Source organism: Engystomops pustulosus, chromosome 1 (assembly GCF_040894005.1).
Source record: "Engystomops pustulosus chromosome 1, aEngPut4.maternal, whole genome shotgun sequence".
Classification (NCBI taxonomy): Eukaryota; Metazoa; Chordata; class Amphibia; order Anura; family Leptodactylidae; genus Engystomops; species Engystomops pustulosus.
Genome location: NC_092411.1, coordinates 196151574 through 196172720, shown reverse-complemented (window position 1 = coordinate 196172720; position 21147 = coordinate 196151574).

Sequence of the window (21147 nt, the reverse complement as noted above, 5' to 3'; positions counted from 1 at the left end):
TCAGCTAACTATCCCACTTTGATGTATTCGATATATTGTGAACTGAAACAGTATTCCTCATTACCGATCTCCTGGCTGGGTAGAATGGCCACTTTGAATATGATGGTTTTACCTAGAGATGAGCGAGCACTAAAATGCTCGGGTGCTCGTTACTCGAGCCGAACATTTCCAGATGTTCGAGTGCTCGTTTCGAGTAACGAGCCCCATTGAAGTCAATGGGAGACTCGAGCATTTTTCAAAGGGACCATGGTTCGGGAATAAAATGTGTTAATTAATTTAAAAAGAATGTCTTCTGATAAGTTAGCAGATGTATGCAATCTGCAATCTATTCTTCACTGTTCCGCGCGTATATTATCTCCCGACAAGTTAGCAGATGTGAAGAACAGTGAAGAATAGAATAAAAACAGTGAACACAGGATCATTTAAGTGAAAAACACAGTGAAGAATAGATTGCAGATGTTCGGCACATCTGCTTACTTGTCGGGAGATACGCTGTCTCCGTGCCCCGCTGTCTCCATGCCCCGCTGTCTCCGTGCCCCGCTGTCTCCGTGCCCCACTGTCTCCGTGCCCCGCTGTCTCTGTGCCCCGCTGTCTCCGTGCCCAGCTGTTTCCGTGCCCCGCTGTCTCCGTGCCCAGCTGTTTCCGTGCCCAGCTCTCTCCGTGCCCCGCTCTCTCCGTGCCCCGCTCTCTCCCTGCCCGCTCTCTCCGTGCCCCGCTGTCTCTGTGCCCCGCTGTCTCCGTGCCCCGCTGTCTCCGTGCCCCGCTCTCTCCGTGCCCCGCTCTCTCCGTGCCCCGCTCTCTCCGTGCCCCGCTCTCTCCGTGCCCCGCTCTCTCCGTGCCCCGCTCTCTCCGTGCCCCGCTGTCTCTGTGCCCCGCTGTCTCCGTGCCCAGCTGTTTCCGTGCCCCGCTGTCTCCGTGCCCAGCTGTTTCCGTGCCCAGCTCTCTCCGTGCCCCGCTCTCTCCGTGCCCCGCTCTCTCCGTGCCCCGCTCTCTCCGTGCCCCGCTCTCTCCGTGCCCAGCTGTCTCCGTGCCCCGCTCTCTCCGTGCCCCGCTCTCTCCGTGCCCCGCTGTCTCCGTGCCCCGATGTCTCCGTGCCCCGCTGTCTCCGTGCCCCGCTGTCTCCGTGCCCCGCTGTCTCCGTGCCCCGCTGTCTCTGTGCCCCGCTGTCTCCGTGCCCCGATGTCTCCGTGCCCCGATGTCTCCGTGCTGCTCCGTGCCGCTGCCTGATGTCTCCGTGCTGCCGCTGCCCCATGTCTTCGTGCTGCTCCCCGGTGTCTCTGTGCTGCTCCCCGGTGTCTCTGTGCTGCTCCCCGGTGTCTCTGTCCTGCTCACCGTGTTCTGCAATGTCTTCTTCACACATATATATTGTTCTTCACATACTATTTTGTTCGCACGGTTCCGCGCGTATCTTCCGACAAGTAAGCAGATGTGCCGAACATCTGTAATCTATTCTTCACTGTGTTCTTTACTGTGTTTTTCACTTAAATGATCCTGTGTTCACTGTGGTCACTGTTTTTATTCTATTCTTCATTGTTCTTCACTGTGTTTTTTTAATTAAATGCTCGATCTCGAGCAGGGGAAATACTCGTCCGAGCAACGAGCCGTCTCGAGTACCTTAATGCTCGAACGAGCATCAAGCTCGGACGAGCATGTTCGCTCATCTCTAGTTTTACCCAAAATATTATACTATTTCTGCAAAATAGTATAATATTATAGTATTCTGGGCATACTTCCCAAATTAATGTTAGTCAAATTATAGTCACTACTCACCTCCTTTATGTTGAAGGGACAAAGTTTGAGGGTCTCTCTAAAACGCTCACACCCTTAGAAGGGAGCGTCTAGAATGTCCTGATGTTATTGGTTACCACCATCCTGCAATTGCAGATCAAACTCAATCTTAGTGGTTTAAAATTAGTGGAGTCCACATACTAGGAACCTCATTTCCCTCTCCCATGATAAAAGCCACACTCCATATCTGGAGGCAAGTCCTCCACATTGATTTACTTTTGGCTATGCAACTTAAGCAAACTCTGCTGTCAGCTATTTCCTTATTAATTCCACATGTAGACATTGGTCAGTGGGCCGAAAAAGGTATACATTTTCTAAATTCCTTATATACCGGTCCAACCCTTTGGACCTTTAAAGACTTAGCCCAAAAGTTATTCCCTGACACCAAGAGATTTTTATAAATACCTACAATTGCATCACCTTTTAGGTCTCCTCTACCGCCAAATTATCAGTCTGTGAACCCGACTTCTTCTACCCTTGTAAGAGAAGACGGGGCATATATGGTGCCTATTCAGCACTAACAAATTCCTCCTCACTAGAGATGAGCGAGCACTAAAATGCTCGGGTACTCGTTATTCGAGACGAACATTTCCCGATGCTCGAGTGCTCGTCTCGAATAACGAGCCCCATTGAAGTCAATGGGAGACTCGAGCATTTTTCAAGGGGACCAAGGCTCTGCACAGGGAAGCTTGGCCAAACACCTGGGAACCTCAGAAAAGGATGGAAACACCACGGAAATGGACAAGAAACAGCAGGGGCAGCATGCATGGATGCCACTGAGGCTGCTTAATCACACCATTATGCCAAAATTATGGGCAACAGCATGGCCATGACAGAGTGACAGAATGAGGCTAGATAGCATCTAAAATATGCAATAATTGACCCTGACACCATAGGGGACGGCATGCAGAGGCAGCGGCAGCAGTGGCAGGCTAGAGAGTGTCATGGCGACATACCCTAAATGGACTCAGGTTTCACCAAAGGAGGTGAGCAAGAAGCGCTGAAATGATTTCCTATGTGAACAAAAGGTTGACGGTATATTTAGTCGATAACACAGCATGGTAGCGACATAGTGACCAAGTTCCTTAACGTATCTGGTGAAACACCCGAAAAATGAGCCTGACACAACTCTTTTGATAAGGGGACGACATGTGGAGGCAGCCATGGAGACGACTTCCATGATTAAGAGCGACAGTATGGGGCATTCATATTGCGCTGCTATGATTGCAACTTCAGGTCTCCAGCATGGCGGCGACAGATGGGCTGAGTTCCACTATGTATCTGGTGAAACACCTGAAAATTCAGTGTCTGGGGTATAGAGAGTTTAAAGATGCGCATGGAGACATTGGTGGACGCTGTGGAGGATCGTTAAGGCAAAATGGACAGGAAACAGCAGGGGCAGCATGCATGGATGCCTCTGAGGCTGCCTAATTTTGAGATGGAGCTGGCGGTCCGCTGTCAGACGAGCTTTCTCCTGTCCAAGCCCCTGTCTCTCGGCTCCTCCCCACCCAAAATGGGCCTGGGGGCCAGAAGCGTTTACTTTGAAAAAATTATAATTTTCAAAGCAGGCCGGGTCGTTTGAATATTTCACCTAGGAATAATGGAATAGCATAGTGGTTCTATTTTTAATTGTTTTTTCGGAAATGGTTCCATGATTAAGAGCGACAGTATGGGGCATCCATATTGCGCTGCTATGATTGCAACTTCAGGTCTCCAGCATGGCGGCGACAGATGGGCCGAGTTCCACTATGTATCTGGTGAAACACCTGAAAATTCTGCCTGACACAGCTCGTTTGATAAGGGGACCATGTATGGAGGCAGTGAACTAGTAGTAGATTAAAGGTGCTGCAGTTAAAACTATGTTAGTTGGATCTTGGGATGGAGCTGGCTCTCCGCTGCCAGGCGAGCTTCCGCCAATCCAAGCCCCTGTCTCTCGGCTACTCCCCAAACAGCACTTCTAAGAACCTTTTGTATAAGATCAAGTGTAGTAGTGTTCTTATAAGTTTGGGTTATGGCGGGTGAGGGGAATGTAAACAGATGCGCAAGAAGCACTGAAATAATATCGGTAAATGATAAAAGTTTGCCAGTATATTTTGTGGATTACACAGCAGGGTGGCAACAAAGTTAACAAGTTTGATGTGGAAGCCATGAAAACAACCCAAAATTCTGCCTGACACAGCTCGTTTGATAAGGGGACCATGTATGGAGACAGCTATATGGACTACTTTTGGAGGCAACTATGGCGATGACGTGTGGAGGTAGCAATGGAGACAACGTGTGGAGGCAGCTAAAAAGACGACGTGTGGAGGCTGCTATGGAGACAATTTAATTTGGATAGTGCCTGTATGTGGCAGTCCAAAAAAGTTTTCAAACCAGAGGAGCAGGTAGGTTTTCCTCCAGAAAAATTAAATAGATTGAGTGCCTGTATGTGGCACTCCAAAAAATTGTTTAAAACAGAGGATTGGGTAGGTGGCCCTCCAGAAAAATTAAATACATAGAGTACTATAGCTAGAGCCAGTTGGCCCTGGCAAAAAATAGCCAGTTTCCTCTGCTTTAGTGTACAAAGAGGAGGAGAAGGAGGACAATGAGGAGGAGGAGTGCATACATTATTCAGGTTGAGCTTCTTTCACCTGGTGGAGAATGAAAATCCGGAGAAATCCATGCTTTATTCATCTTGATAAGCGTCAGCCTGTCAGCGCTGTCAGTCGACAGGCGTGTACGCTTATCGGTGATGATGCCACCAGCTGCACTGAAAACCCGCTCGGACAACACGCTAGAGGCAGGGCAGGCAAGAACCTCCAAGGCGTACAGCGCCAGTTCGTGCCACATGTACAGCTTTGAAACACAGTAGTTGTAGGGAGCTGTGTGATCATTTAGGATGATGGTATGGTCAGCTACGTACTCCCTCACCATCTTTCTGTAAAGATCAGCTCTGCCAAGACTGGGGACAGGTGACAGTGTCTTGCTGGGGTGACATAAAACTGGCAAAGGCCTTGTAAAGCGTACAACTGCCAGTGGTGGACAAGCTGCCTGCTCGCCTACTCTCCATCGCTACTTGTCCCGCACAAGTACGCTCTCTGCCGCTAGCGCTGTCAGAAGGGAAATACTGTTTCAGCTTGTGCACCAGGGCCTGCTGGTATTCATGCATTCTCACACTCCTTTCCTCTCCAGGGATGAGAGTGGAAAGATTTTGCTTGTACCGTGGGTCCAGGAGAGTAAATACCCAGTAATCGGTGCTGGAATAAATTCTTTGAACGCGAGGGTCACGGGATAGGCAGCCTAGCATGAAATGTGCCATATGCGCCAGAGTCCCAATGCGCAAGAATTCACTCCCCTCACTGGCCTGACTGTCCATTTCCTCCTCCTCCAACTCCTCTTCTTCTGCCCATACACGCTGAACAGTGAAGGACTGAACAATGGTCCCCTCTTCTGTCTCGCCAACATTCTCCTCCTCTTCCTCCTCATCCTCCTCCACCTCCTCCGATATGCGCTGAGAAACAGACCTGAGGGTGCTTTGGCTATCAACAAGGGAATCTTCTTCCCCCGTCTCTTGTGACGAGCGCAAAGCTTCCGACTTCATGCTGACCAGAGAGTTTTTCAACAGGCCAAGCAGCAGGATGGTGAGGCTGATGATGGCGGCATCGCCACTGACCATCTGTGTTGACTCCTCAAAGTTACTCAGCACCTGACAGATATCAGACATCCACGTCCACTCCTCATTGTAGACTTGAGGAAGCTGACTGACCTGACTACCAGTTCTGGTGGAAGTTGACATCTGGCAGGCTACAATCGCTCTGCGCTGCTGGTAAACTCTGGATAACATGGTTAATGTTGAATTCCACCTCGTGGGCACGTCGCACAACAGTCGGTGAGCGGGCAGTTGGAGGCGGCACTGCGCTGCCCTGAGAGTGGCAGCATCTGTGCTGGACTTCCTGAAATGCCCACAGATGCGGCGCACCTTCGTGAGCAAATCAGACAGATTTGGGTATGTCTTGAGGAAATGCTGAACTATGAGATTTAACATATGGGCCAGGCATGGCACATGTGTTAGTCTGCCGAGTTGCAGAGCCGCCACCAGGTTACGGCCGTTGTCACACACAACCATGCCTGGCTTCAGGTTCAGCGGTGCCAGCCTCAGATCAGTCTGTGCCGTGATGCCCTGTAATAGCTCTTGGGCAGTGTGCCTTTTATCGCCTAGGCTCAGCAGTTTGAGCACCGCCTGCTGTCGCTTAGCGATGGCACTGCTGCTGTGCCTAGAGCTACCGACTGATGGCGCCATGCCCACGGATGGTAATTCGGAGGAGGAGGGGTGGGAGGAGGAGGAGGCATAGTAGGCCTTTGAGACCTGGACCGAGGTAGGCCCCGCAATCCTCGGCGTCGGCAGTATATGACCAGCCCCAGGGTCAGACTCGGTCCCAGCCTCCACCAAGTTAACCCAATGTGCCGTCAGCGATATATAGTGGCCCTGCCCGGCAGCACTCATCCACGTGTCCTTGGTCAGGTGGACCTTGTCAGAAACGCCGTTGGTCAGGGCACGGATGATGTTGTCTGATACGTGCTTGTGCAGGGCTGGGACGGCACGTCGGGAAAAGCAGTGGCAGCTGGGGACCGAATACCGAGGGGCGGCCGCCGCCATGAGGTTTCGAAAGGCATCGGTCTCTACCAGCCTATAGGGCAGCATCTCCAGGCTAAGCAGTTTGGAGATGTGGACGTTGAGGGCTTGGGCGTGTGGGTGGGTTGCACTATACTTCCTTTTGCGCTCCAGCGTCTGGGGTATGGAGAGCTGAATGCTGGTGGATGCTGTGGAGGATGGTGCAGACAAAGATGGGGTTTTCGCACGAGAGGTGTTTGGGCCGGGGTCCTTGGCAGGGGCTGACTAGCAGATGATACAGGGGAAGGAGCAGTGGTGTGCCCGGCCAGAGGTGAACGGGCTTGGTGCCATTGAGTGGGGTGTTTAGCATTCATATGCCTGCGCATACTGGTGGTAGTTAAGCTAGTAGTGGTGGAACCCCTGCTGATCCTGGTTTGGCACAAGTTGCACACCACAGTCCGTCGGTCATCCGGTGTTTCTTTAAAGAACCTCCAGACTTCTGAAAATCTAGCCCTCGCCACGGGAGCTTGACTACGGGCAACATTTGGCGCTGATGCACCAGCTCTGGCCCTGCCTCTCCGTCTGGCCCCACCACTGCCTCTTCCAACCTGTTCTGCTATAGGACTCGCCTCCGTCTCAGAAGCACTGTGTTCACCCCGCCTATCAACCCAGCTTGGGTCTGTCACCTCATCATCCTCCGATCCCTCAGTCTGCTCCCCCCTCGGACTTCCTGCCCTGACAACAACTTCACCACTGTCTGACAACCGTATCTCCTCATCGTCCGACACCTCTTTACACACTTCTTCCACTACGTCAATAATGTCATCATCACCCAAATTTTGCTGGGAGGGGGCAGACTGGGGGGAAGGAGGCTGAGGTGGAGGAGCTGGAGTAGTGCTGATTTCGGTGACATGGGTGGACTGCGTGGAAGACTGACTGGTGGACAAATGGCTAGAAGCATTGTCCGCAATCCACGACATCACCTCTTCGCACGGTTCTGGCCTCAACAGTGCTCTACCACGAGTCCCAGTAACTTGAGACATGATGAACCTAGGGAGTGTAGCTCTGCGACGTTCCCCTGCTCCCAGGACCACGGCCTCTGACCCCTGCAGTAGTTGGACGCCAACGTCCACGCCCTCGTCCTCTACCCCTAGCCCTCGGGTTAAACATTTTCAAAATTAAAGTGTAAACTTCAAATTTTTTTTTTTTGTGTTTTTTTATTTTTTAAAACAAAACGATGCTATCCTATTGCTATGGCTAGTTTCTAACCTACACTGAGAGCACACAACTGGATTTTGTGCTGTGCCTGATGACTTTGAGTTTTAAAAAGAAATAAACGTAAAAAAAAATAAATCAGAAGACTGTGCTTAATTCAAATCAAACCCCTAATAAATTGTCCCACTTTGGTTTTTCAGGTGGATATGTGTGTCACTAAGAGCTAAACACAACGGTCGCAAGTGTCCCAGCAAATTACTCACAATATGGTACTAGCTGCACTACTTGTGGCAGCAAGCCCAGCCACAAGCAAACCAAAAAAAAGTAAAATATAACGCTATTGTAGGCCTAAATAAGCCGTTGGGGTTCTCCTATGGCTATTTTCTAACCTACACTGAAAGCACACTGCTTTGCCAGATTACTTTGAGTTATAAAAAAAAATAAACGTAAAAAAAATAAATCAGAAGACTGTGCCTAATTCAAATCAAACCCCTAATAAACTGTCCCACTTCGGTGTTTGAGGTGGATATGTGTGTCACTAAGAGCTAAACACAATGGTCGCAAGTCTCCCTGCAAATTCTTTACAATATGGTACTAGCTGCACTACTAATGGCAGCAAGCCCAGCCATAAGCAAACCAAAAAAAAGTAAATATATAACGTTATTGTAGCCCTAAGAAGGGCTGTTGGGTTCTTGTAGAATCACTCCTGCCTAACACTATTCTAATAGAACACCCTAACGCTTTCCCTGACTAGCAGCAGCTCTCTCCCTAGCTGCATCCAGACAGTGAATGATCCGAGCAACGCGGGCAGGGGCTAGTCTATTCCAGGGTCACCTAATCAGGCCAGCCAACCACTGCTATCGACGTGTAAGGGTACCACGTCATGCTGGGTGGAGTGCAGAGTCTCCTGGCTTGTGATTGGCTCTGTTTCTGGCCGCCAAAAATCAAAACGGCGGGAGATGCCATTTTCTCGAGCGGGCAAGTATTCGTCCGTGCAAGGAGCAGTTACGAGTACGCTAATGCTCAAACGAGCATCAAGCTCGGACGAGTGTGTTCGCTCATCTCTACTCCTCACCATTCCTTAAAAATACTAAGGTAATGTTGGAAACAGCAATCCTACACAGACAATGGCATCTAGCGGTGGCAACAAGTTCCAAGTTATCATAATACATTAATCATATGAAAATGGCAAGGAAGCTATTATAGAGGTGGTATCTTATCCCACACAGTCTAGCAAAAATGTATCCAGCAACCTCTAGAACTTTCTGGACAAGCCAAGCTGACACAGGATCATCATTTCACATATGGTGGTGTCCTGCTAAGTCCAGACTACTTTTTGGAGAGATGTGCACTCTCTAATCACAATTTGTTATTCTGACATTAGTGCTGGAAAACTTATCAAGAGGAGATTCATATACTCACCACCACAAGAACTAATATAGCCAGACTTTGGAAACCCTTTCCAATGCCAAATCAAAGCGCTATTATTCAGGAGACATGCCACAACTGTATTCAAGAGCATTTTATTGCAAAAAAAGCTGGTTCTATAGAAGCCTTTAAAAATACCTTGGGTAAATGGCTGGATTTTGTGCACCTTACAACCTCAAATTAAACCCACTCTTCTTTTTTACATTCAACATACAACTCGCCGTTAACATGGGGGTTGGGAAATATTGTATTCTTTACTGAATTTACATATGTACTATTATTTATGTGGCCACCTTTCTCATTGTACAATCCAAACTACTCTCAAATCAAATTTAGCTTATAAAGATTACGGCCATGTTCTCTCTTTTTGATTATACATTCCCTATCATCCACTGTATGGAATAGTGGTATATAATCAACAATAGGAAAGCACAACTGCTTTTCTGCATGTCCTACCTTTGTAAAGTGTTTTGGTACTGGAAGGTCCTTTTTTATTCTTATCGTTTAACGGTGTTAAATTCAGGTTTCTAATTCCAGGGTATCCTTCCCTACATACAGTAACCCATATGGACATCTGAGGAGCTAATTTACATGATTACTGTCACAGCTAAGTAAATGTTTGATTTGATAACCTACTCCATTGTGTTTAAATTTAGAGCACACAGTTAATACTTTGACAACAGGGAAAACTATTCTTTCTAGTGTGGCCAAAAATGCCATTCCTTTGACAAATAGATCGACATCAGAGTGCACCACTTGGTCTTGAATGCACTGGGATTTCCTTTAAGAAAAAAATGGGGAATTCTGCAATTCATTGACATGGGTCGTACTGACTGAAAGCTTAGATCAGAGTTTCCTAATGATATTAGCTATTGTATCCGACATATCATTAAACCCTTACCAACGTCATACGTCAGGTTGCTTGGAGAGGGCTTACTGGCTGAGCTCTATCCATAGCCGGTAAGTGTTTGCTCCATATTGCAGGAAACGCTTACTGGTAACACCTAAGCTGTCAATCCTAGCCAACAAAGCTACCAACGGCATTGAAGAGCGGCAATCCATTGCTATGCTCGGGTCACACAAAGACTTAGGCTGTCTAATACATGATGTGTAAAATCCACTGTAGTATGGCAATATATTGTAGGATCAATCAGACAAGCTAGGGTTAAAGTACCCTAGGGGGTCTGAAAAATTGTAAAAAAAATTAAAAAAAGTTTAAAAATAATTAAATACAGAAAACTGAAAATTAAAATCACCCCCTTTTTCCTTATAACTGATGTAAATATAAATAAACAGTAAAAATCATAATTAGGTATAGGCGTTATCAATAGCGCCCAAAGTCAAAAATGCCACTTTTTTTCCAAAAAATAAAAAATTCTATAAAAGTGATATAAAGGCCATACAGTCTTAAAAATTGGTGCATTGAAAATGTGATCAAAAGTCACAGAAAATGACACAAAAAAAATCACACACAATTTTGTATAGTGAAGTATAAAAAAAGTTATTAGTGCCAGAACATGGCAAAATGAATAATTATTTTTTGTACAGCAGGTTTTAATTTTTGTAAATGTATGAAAACATTATAAAACCTATACAAATTTGGTATCCCCATAATCAAACGACTCAAAGAATACAATATACATGTTATTTGGGGGGCTCAGGGAATGTCGTAAAATCCAAGCCCACAAGAAACCAGCGCAAATGCATTTTATTTTACCAATTTCATTATTTTTGCAATTTTTTTAATGCTTCCTAGTACATGGTATGGAGTATTAAATACCATAACTATGAAGTGCAATTTGTTTTGCAGAAAACAAACCCTCATACAGCTCTTTACATGGAAAAATTAAAAAGTTATGGATTTTTGAAGGTGGGGAGTGAAAAATGAAAATGCAAAAACCTAAAAGGGCCTGGTCGCTAAGGGGTTAAAAGTGGATACAAATAGTATTATATCCAAATTTTTCAGCTTGTTTTAGTTATGAGCACATGAGATCTGTCTACTCCTATTGATTTATCTAAATTTTGCCAAATAATCTTTTTGGGCTAACCTTTCTCTATGTATTTCTAAGTCATATTTTACATATTCACAGTTAATTTATTTGTGTGGACAGTGATATTGTTATAGAAAACTTTAACAGAAGACCAGGAAGTTATTATTGATAAGTATACTTGCAGCCATTTAATGAATATCCATTTTATAATTCAGGACCTGAATTTTTACCTATCCCTTTACTAAGATGGTTAGTAAAGTGTATTATTTGAAGTTTCCTAAAGGAAACTTATAGCACAGCAGAGGTTTTTACGAGGGATCGGTCCTCTCAAACTAATTTGTAATACATTATAGGTTGATGGATAAAATTAGACTGCTGGAACTAAGGGAAAATCTATGTATTTGAGTTAGTAATTGGCGTACTAAAAGGAAATAGAGATTTGTGATTAATGATACATTCTAAGGCCTCAGGCACAAGATTATATTTGGGAGCCTTTAGCCAGCGGCACATATACACAGCTCCCATACACTTCTATTGTGCACAGTCACAGGCAGTGCAGAGAGGCATGGTACATTCTAAGGCCTCACGTTCACAATTGTATTAGGGGGCCAAAAGCTACCTGCACAAATTGAGGCCAGCTCTTGGCTCTCATTGACTTATATTTTTCACAGTCATGGTGCAGAAAGGTATAATGCCGAGAGGGTTTACATAGCATGATATCATCAGCAAATATTGAAACTCTTCTCTGTCAAGTAATACACACAGGGACAAAATATTACAGAGGAATTTGTGGGAGCTGGAAGACTGGGCGAAGAAATGGCTAATTTAGAAAAATGTTAAGTTATCCACTTGTAACAAGTAAACAAAATGTACAATTATGTCCTAAACAATTACTTGGTTAAGCTAGGAAGTGGTGGATGGTAAATTTTTAATGACCAGTGTCAGGCAGCTGCTAATAAAGCAGATAAAAGGAAGGGTGTATCAAGAAAGGCATATACATAGATTGTCATGATAAGGACATCATTTTGCCCTGACAAGCCCAAATCCCTGGACCACACATGGAATAATGTGTACAGTTTTGAGGACCAATGTGCAAAAACCATATAGTAGAACTAGAACAGGTGCAGAGAAGAATACCCAGATTATTATGGTAAATGGGTGAACTGTGACCAGGGCTGTGACCAGGGCAAGAGGGCATCCTCTATGTCTAAATAAGAGGAGGTTATATCATTGCCATAGGAATTCTTTACTGTAAGAGCAGTAAAACTATGAACTCTCAACCGCAGATAATGGCTTATTTTAGATGTTCAAGAGAGGCCTGGGTGTCTTTCTTGAGAACAAAAAGATCATATTATTAGAAAAAAAAATCTTGTGAATCTTGTGACTCAACAGATCTGCATCTTTTTCCAACCTTTTCTACTATAATACTATGATACTTATTTCTTATGATGTTTACCTTACACTCACATAAATATTGTAATACATTTAAGAATTGCACTGCTAAAAAATGGCCAGTCTGTGAACCAATATCAAAATCAGTGTTAAAAGCACAATACTGTATGATAAAAATTCACACCCTTTATTTGTTCTGCTTACAACAAATCAGTATTAAAAAGGGCTGTAGTTTGGCTTCCTTGCCCGATCCTGGGTTTCCCTCACTCACGGCTTCTTCCAGGATATGTCTCGTGTGCACTTCCTTATATAGCAAAAGAAAACCTTTCTTATTTTTTGTAAAACCCAAATTAAACAGATTATTTTGTTCTTACAACCTACACATAATCGCCCCACTTCATCATTATCAGAACAAAATAATATGTATAATTTACAGTCTGTGAATCGAGCCTAAAAGTTTACTTCACCTGCAGTTACACAAGGCTCCTATTATTTGCATATTTTCTTTGTCAGAGTTTTCTTTAACTAAAAAGTTAGAGCATTTGAAATCTGCATTGTTAACAGCGATCGTTTAAATTCACACTAAAGCACTTTTTGTTCAGATTCAATGAATGAACTCTAGCTTCAGGCATGTGGTCTACTGCCAAATAATTTACTAAATATAATCTACAGTTCTTTTATTTATAAAATGCAGAGAGGACAAAACATTCCAGAACCATCAGATTCAATGCAGAATTAAGAAAAAGGGAGCGTTTTTCTTGTCTAACAAATGGCACCCTGAAGGAACACATAGATTTGATGCACTTAGTGCTTAAAATTCAAGTCATAAGCCAAGAAACTGAACAGAGAAAACATTTTTGTATCAAAAAAATATATTGAACAAGATGACTATGGGAACATTATTTTCTTTTGATATACTTTGAGTGACACTATAATTCTATCATATCAGGTTGAGAAGTGCCTCACATGTTATTGCTGTATATTGTTAGAAAATCTACTCAGCCCATTATCTAGTGTTCTGCTTGGTGCTTATGTACCTTCGCATTTTTGCTCGATGACACTCAAACTGTCTAGAGAAAAAAATGTACAAGTTTGTGATAGTCATATAAGGACAATGATTTTTGGGCAAGTGTATTGTCCAAGTATAAAAATGTAACATTCAACCTTCAAATAACTGCTGACCACTCTAAGCCAAGCTATGGTCCAGATGTGCAACTCCACATGTATACACAAGAAACTTATGTTGAATGATTGCATATACTGGGAAGCATATTGTTAAAGAATATCATTAATATCAATATCCCACTTAAGTCATTTGAATTTGACATTTATTTTAGCAAAACTGACAGGTGGGGTTTATGTCATAGCATTTCTGGGGATTTTGGGGATGTCCCCTGATGGATAAAGTGGTGGGTCTTACATTCATACATAACTACAAAGCAACAAAGGTTGCAAAAAAGACACAGGTCCTTCAGAATTAAGACCTGGCTCCTGTATTGACCAGTTGTTTGTTCCAAAAAATGTTAAATAGTTTAAATATCTGAAAGAACATGTGGCTATCAGGTTTAACTTTGGATAGGAAAAGACATGAATAATGGGAAAAGGAAATGTATAAAAAATTGAATTCAGAGAATAAGTGTTGAACTCATCATCTACAAATTGATGATGTTGTTTTTTAAAAGCACAATTTCGGGCTCCATATATAATAATGGTAAACTTCTACTAACTTTTTCTTTGCAGTATATTTATAAATAGAATGCAAATCTGATGTTGTTTATTATAATAGTTATAATAGTTATTTTCAGCATTGTGGAAGCTAAATAAAATACAAACTTTTTCTCTGGGTCAGTACACATACGCTGATACCAAATTTAAAATCATTTAAATTTTCAGAAAAACAAAAAATCACAAAACATTACTGATCAATTGGTTTGTTCAGACGTAGGCACCTCTCAGACTAGGAGACAAATTGGCATCTTTGGGAAATCCAGAATGGTGTTTTCCATGTTCTGGATATACTAATTGCAAGTAGACGGACAAGGAGTATCTTTTCCTTTGTTATGGTAAACAATACAGCATAAAGCATATTCTCACTTGTGATAGTGCTTACGCGATTTATCTCTTGAGTTTTCCTTGTGGCTTAATTTATGTCAGTGAGACAACCTTATATTTCATGATTTGGTTGAATAAGCACCCTAATACTATAATGAACTAAACACAAGGATTTACCAATCCCACTTTTCTGAGGCAGGTCACTAAGAGAAATATCATAGATTTTGGATAATCGATCGTGTTCTGTCATTACGTATAGAAGGTGAAAGGAAACATATTTTAAAAAAGGAAGAATTGTGTTGGATCTCTACACTGGCTACTTTAAGACCCTAAGGCCTTAGCATTAATTTCAAGTTGAGTGCCATCTAGGGCTTCAGACGGGATGTTACATGGTATGGCTATAGCAGGATTTTTCCTCTCTCCTAACTTATTGTAAGGGTTTGTTGTGATATTATGTGATAGCATTTTTATTTATTGACGCCAACTGTTAACTTTGTTATCTCTGTCTGTTCATTATTTTCCATTTTTTTATTGGTCCTAATAGACATATTTTTTATTGTGGAGATACAATTCTGAATGAGAATATATTTAGTACACATGTTTGTTACTAAAATTATGTATTTCATGCCTTCTGTCTATATTTGAGTGTATTATTATGCTACTTTATATACACATGAAATTTGGGGATGTCGTAAAGGGGTCCTTTTCCATTGAGGTTAGGGTTCATACCTGGACACCCACTGTGATTTTAGCTTCCCTATGGAGGGGGTTAGCTTTAATTTACTTCCACACTAATATTTTTAGCGTTTTTGATTCTTTCATTGCTATAGTCATTTGTACATTGGCATAATAATTCTTGTCCTTTAATGTGCACCCTATTCCTTGTCTATATACTAACCTTGTCCCTATCTTGTCTATCTATAATCCAGCGATGAGTCACTATTTTGGCCCACTGCAACATTCTTATATTGTGTGCGGCCATAGCAATTAAAAACATTGCTGATCAAATTCACTCATGTGTCTCCTTTCTGGGCCTTGCGTTCCAGACATGTGTTCCATATGTTCCATATATATAAATACAAATACAAAGTTATTTGTCACATTGCTTGAGAAAGGCTCTCCTTGGGCACAGAATCTTAGAAAGCTATATATGTATCTCTGATCTGCTTGTTTGGCTAGAGGAAGCTAGTTTAAGGAGAACAGACACACAGGGCAGTATTTATCATATACCAGCACTTGTGCACCAGCATATCATAGCCCCGCTGCCCCGGGAGGGGGGGGGGGCTGCACAGTGTTTATTTTTACAGCAGGCACTACCTGTACTAGAAATTAACACAGTCGTCACATATGAAAAGTCACCGACTTCAGCTAATGCGCCAGTGTGGGGACAGAAGTGACTTGGAGGTGGCGGAAGGGGAAAACAATCACAAGTTCTAACAATTCAGCTAGCATTTCTAATTATTCCACGGCTTATCTGTCAGTGTCCTGGTGCAGAAGCCCTAATGAATACCCCCATAGTGCAAACCATAAAAACTAAAATTTGGTTAAAAGTACATTTATTATACCCACAAACATGTGAAATTTAAGCACTTTGTATTAAAACCATTCACGGTGGTAGCCAGCAACATCATAGCCCAACCCTGGGTTTTGCTGTAAAGCCTCTTCCAGGGCATGTCCCTGGCTAAATCTTGCATCCTTTTATTTTGTCCAAAATATTCTTATAGATATCACATAAAAAATAATATGTTTTACAAATTCAGTGCTTCAGGGTGTGGTTGTAAGTATTGAAAACAAGTATACTGATACATTCGAAAAAAGTTTTTTGTGTATGTGGGCACGCTCAAAAACGGTCTCGGAAGTGAATCACAATATTTCAATATTTAATACCACATTCAAAGTATAGATAAAAAGTATAGATAAAAACATTCACAATGGTCTTGATATAATAACAGATGGTTGAATTACTACATGTACTGGAATTTGATTATTACTCGATAACTCTGACAAATTTGAAGTGTATATACACTTATGTGTTTACTGTAAACTTATGTGTTTACTGTGGACTGGTGTGTTCACTGAGAACTGTAAACTTTTGTGTCCACTGTAAACTTATGTGTTTTACTGTAAACTTATATGTTCACTGTAAACTTGTGTGTCCACCGTAAACCTATGTGTCTACTGCAAACTTATGTGTTTACTGCAAACTTATGTGCCCACTGTAAACCTATTTGTTTACTGTAAACTTTTGTGTCTACTGTAAACTTTTGTGTTTACTGTAAACTTATATGTTTACTGTGGATATCAGATAAAACAACGTTACACAAAAATCAATTGAACTTGCATGTATGAAGAAATATTAAAATGTCCAAAAAGTAAAAGACAAAAAACAATAATCAATAATGAATGTCCAAAGTTGTGAGTCCTAAAAAATAAAAATAAAAAAAGTCCAAAATCAAAAAGCGAAATTCAGCTTTGTATAGTAAATTGATATCCAGGAGGTTTTGCTATTTAAACAGGATGCAGGGCCCTACACCTGTAAAGACTCATATATATTTTCGCCTTTTTGCGAGATTTAAAATAGAGGTATAGACACTCACGGTTGGTTGGCAACAATGGTTCTGATTGTCCTTAAAATTATGTTGCTGCTCTCGATGTGCCGGGGTGGAGAAAAAAACAATCCAGATATCCACATATATTGTGGTTAGCGGCCTTCCACATGTAATGGAGTCTGTGGACGCCGTTTGAAAGCGTGATCTCAAGGCGTTGCGGGATGTTAGTCCACACGCATCCGCTAGACCGAATGGATCCTCCTCCTCCTAATCCAGATCGAGCGACTGAACTGTGTCGCAAATAGTGTGACTGTACTGTGTCACAGATGGTGCCGTGCTACTCACTGGGTGCGGTCGTGCTCGTCAATGGATGTAGTCTTTCAAATTGAGGCTCCAAGTGGTGCACTTTAGTTTGTAAACTTTCTCAAGTGAGTGTCTTTTCTTTTCTTTTATAGGTGATATTGTTATTGCAAATGAGTCATAAAATCAGTAGCTAGACGCGTTTCGAAGCGTAATGCTTCTTCCTCAGTAGCTCTATATTTTAAAACCTCCATGTTAGAACACTTCCTTAAATACCCCTTCCGGGCTCAAGAATTATCCGGTTTGGATTTTTCGGATTGGGTTAAATTACAAAGACCTGACCTGGATCAATCTACTTTGATGTGTTTCAATTCTTTTTCGGATAATGCTGCATTGTTTCAATACATTAATTGAAAAGACCATAAGTCATAGACTAAAATTGTAAATATTCATGTTGGACAGACATATTAAATAAAAATGTCACCAAAAATATACACAGAATAATATACAGACACTAATGTAATAGTGTAAAATGGGAGTTTTTTTGGGGAAGAGAATTTTGTAACAATATTGCCCAAATTTCTATTTTGTCGACTAATGGATATAATCTTGTATCCATAGTTTCAAAATATATGGAAGACACCATTCTCTGTATGGTATTTTTATATATATATGTTTTTTGTGCACATAGTTCAGTGCAAAAGATGCTTATAGATAATGAATAATATATGTATATATATGAAAAACGGTTGGGGGATTTTCATGAGTTTCATAATGGGTGGGGGAAGCTGGAAGGGGCCACATGTGCTGGTATACAGCCCGACTAATGTTGCCTGCGTTACGGCTGCCTCCATCCAATTTATAAAAAACCAAATATTTCAAGTTCTGCATTGAGACCCTTTGGTGCCATCGTGTCGAAGGTGAAAATGAATCTTGATTCCATTCTGGACATTTTAGCGATATAATCTCCACCCCTCCAGTCTTTTTTTACTGATTGTATCGCACAGAATTTTAATTGTGTTGTATCCATGTTGTGGGCTGTTTTGAAGTGTTTTGACAGAGTATGGGTTTCTAAACCTTTCTTAATATTCCTTAAATGTTCAGCGATTCTCTCTTTTAGGGGTCTGATCGTCCTTCCAATATACTGTTTTTGACAAGGGCATATTATCATGTAAATTACTCCACTACTGTTGCAAGTGAGGAGTTCGTTAATGTTATGTATTGATTCATTGCTAGATGAAGTGACCTTTTGAGTGCGTTTCGTAAAAGTGGTTTTCTTACAACAAATACAATCTCCGCATCTAAAAAAGCCTTTTAAATTCAACCAGGTTTCATTTAAGGTTTTTGATCTGGTCTTGATAGAGGGAGCTATTTGAGAGCCTAAGTTGGGAGCTTTAGTGTAAATAATAGGTGGTTTCTCCGGTAAAAGTGTGTGGAGTGTTCTATCATTCTTCAAAATGTCCCAATGTTGGGTAATGATTTTCTGTAGTTTTTTGTATTGTGTGTTGTATGGAAAAATAATTTTACTTTGATTCTCTCGTGCGGTATCTAGTGAAGTTTCTTGTGAAAGTGGGATTTTTTCTTTGATCAAATCCTCTCTTTTTAATTGTCTCGCTTTTGTTAAAGCAGAGGATAGTATTGTAGTGGTGTAATTCTTTTCTTGAAACTGTACTGTTAACTGGTTAGCTTCTTCCTCAAATTTTTCAGTGGTCGTACAATTTCTCCTTAAGCGTCGATATTGACCAAAAGGTACATTTTCAAGCCATCTAGGAAGATGGCAACTATGTTTAGATATATAACTGTTTTTGGATGTGGGTTTTATGTATGTGCTACATTCCAACTTGTTATCCACTATATCAATTTGCAAATCTAGAAACTCTACCTTTGTTTTGCTTATATTAGGTGAAAATTTCAAATTATATGTATTTATGTTCAATGTTGAAATGAAATCATATAACTCTATCTCACTTCTGTCCCAAATCAGGATGATGTCATCTATGTATCGATGCCAGAGCACCAGGCCGTCGCCAAGCCTGCAATCTACAACTTGCTCCTCCCAATGAGCCATGAACAGATTGGCAAAGCTTGGCGCGAACCTGGTGCCCATGGCCGTACCAGATATCTGTAAATAAAAATCCCCTTCAAAGTAAAAATAATTATGTTCTAAGATAAATCGGATACAATCCAATAGAAAATTGATTTGTTCGTCTTTTAGGGAAACTGTTTTTCTCAAATGGTGTTCCACCGCTTCAACACCTAAGTCGTGTTTGATGCATGTATATAACGAACTTACATCTAATGTTGCGATGGTCCAATTTTGTTTCCACTCCAAATTTTCTAATATCCTTATGATTTGAGTGGTGTCTTTCAGGTAGCTTCTTGTTTTTTTCACATATGCTTGGAGGAAATGATCTATATACTGAGAAAGATTTGCTGTTAGGGATCCTATGCCTGAAACTATAGGTCTTCCAGGGGGTTTGAACATGTCTTTATGGATTTTAGGCAAACAATAAAAAATGGGTATTCTGTAGTGTTTATGTAAAATATAATTATGTTCTTTTTCTGTTAGCATATGTGAAAAAAACAAGAAGCTACCTGAAAGACACCACTCAGATCATAAGGATATTAGAAAATTTGGAGTGGAAACAAAATTGGACCATCGCAACATTAGATGTAAGTTCGTTATATACATGCATCAAACACGACTTAGGTGTTGAAGCGGTGGAACACCATTTGAGAAAAACAGTTTCCCTAAAAGACGAACAAATCAATTTTCTATTGGATTGTATCCGATTTATCTTAGAACATAATTATTTTTACTTTGAAGGGGATTTTTATTTACAGATATCTGGTACGGCCATGGGCACCAGGTTCGCGCCAAGCTTTGCCAATCTGTTCATGGCTTATTGGGAGGAGCAAGTTGTAGATTGCAGGCTTGGCGACGGCCTGGTGCTCTGGCATCGATACATAGATGACATCATCCTGATTTGGGACAGAAGTGAGATAGAGTTATATGATTTCATTTCAACATTGAACATAAATACATATAATTTGAAATTTTCACCTAATATAAGCAAAACAAAGGTAGAGTTTCTAGATTTGCAAATTGATATAGTGGATAACAAGTTGGAATGTAGCACATACATAAAACCCACATCCAAAAACAGTTATATATCTAAACATAGTTGCCATCTTCCTAGATGGCTTGAAAATGTACCTTTTGGTCAATATCGACGCTTAAGGAGAAATTGTACGACCACTGAAAAATTTGAGGAAGAAGCTAACCAGTTAACAGTACAGTTTCAAGAAAAGAATTACACCACTACAATACTATCCTCTGCTTTAACAAAAGCGAGACAATTAAAAAGAGAGGATTTGATCAAAGAAAAAATCCCACTTTCACAAGAAACTTCACTAGATACCGCACGAGAGAATCAAAGTAAAATTATTTTTCCATACAACACACAATACAAAAAACTACAGAAAATCATTACCCAACATTGGGACATTTTGAAGAATGATAGAACACTCCACACACTTTTACCGGAGAAACCACCTATTATTTACACTAAAGCTCCCAACTTAGGCTCTCAAATAGCTCCCTCTATCAAGACCAGATCAAAAACCTTAAATGAAACCTGGTTGAATTTAAAAGGCTTTTTTAGATGCGGAGATTGTATTTGTTGTAAGAAAACCACTTTTACGAAACGCACTCAAAAGGTCACTTCATCTAGCAATGAATCAATACATAACATTAACGAACTCCTCACTTGCAACAGTAGTGGAGTAATTTACATGATAATATGCCCTTGTCAAAAACAGTATATTGGAAGGACGATCA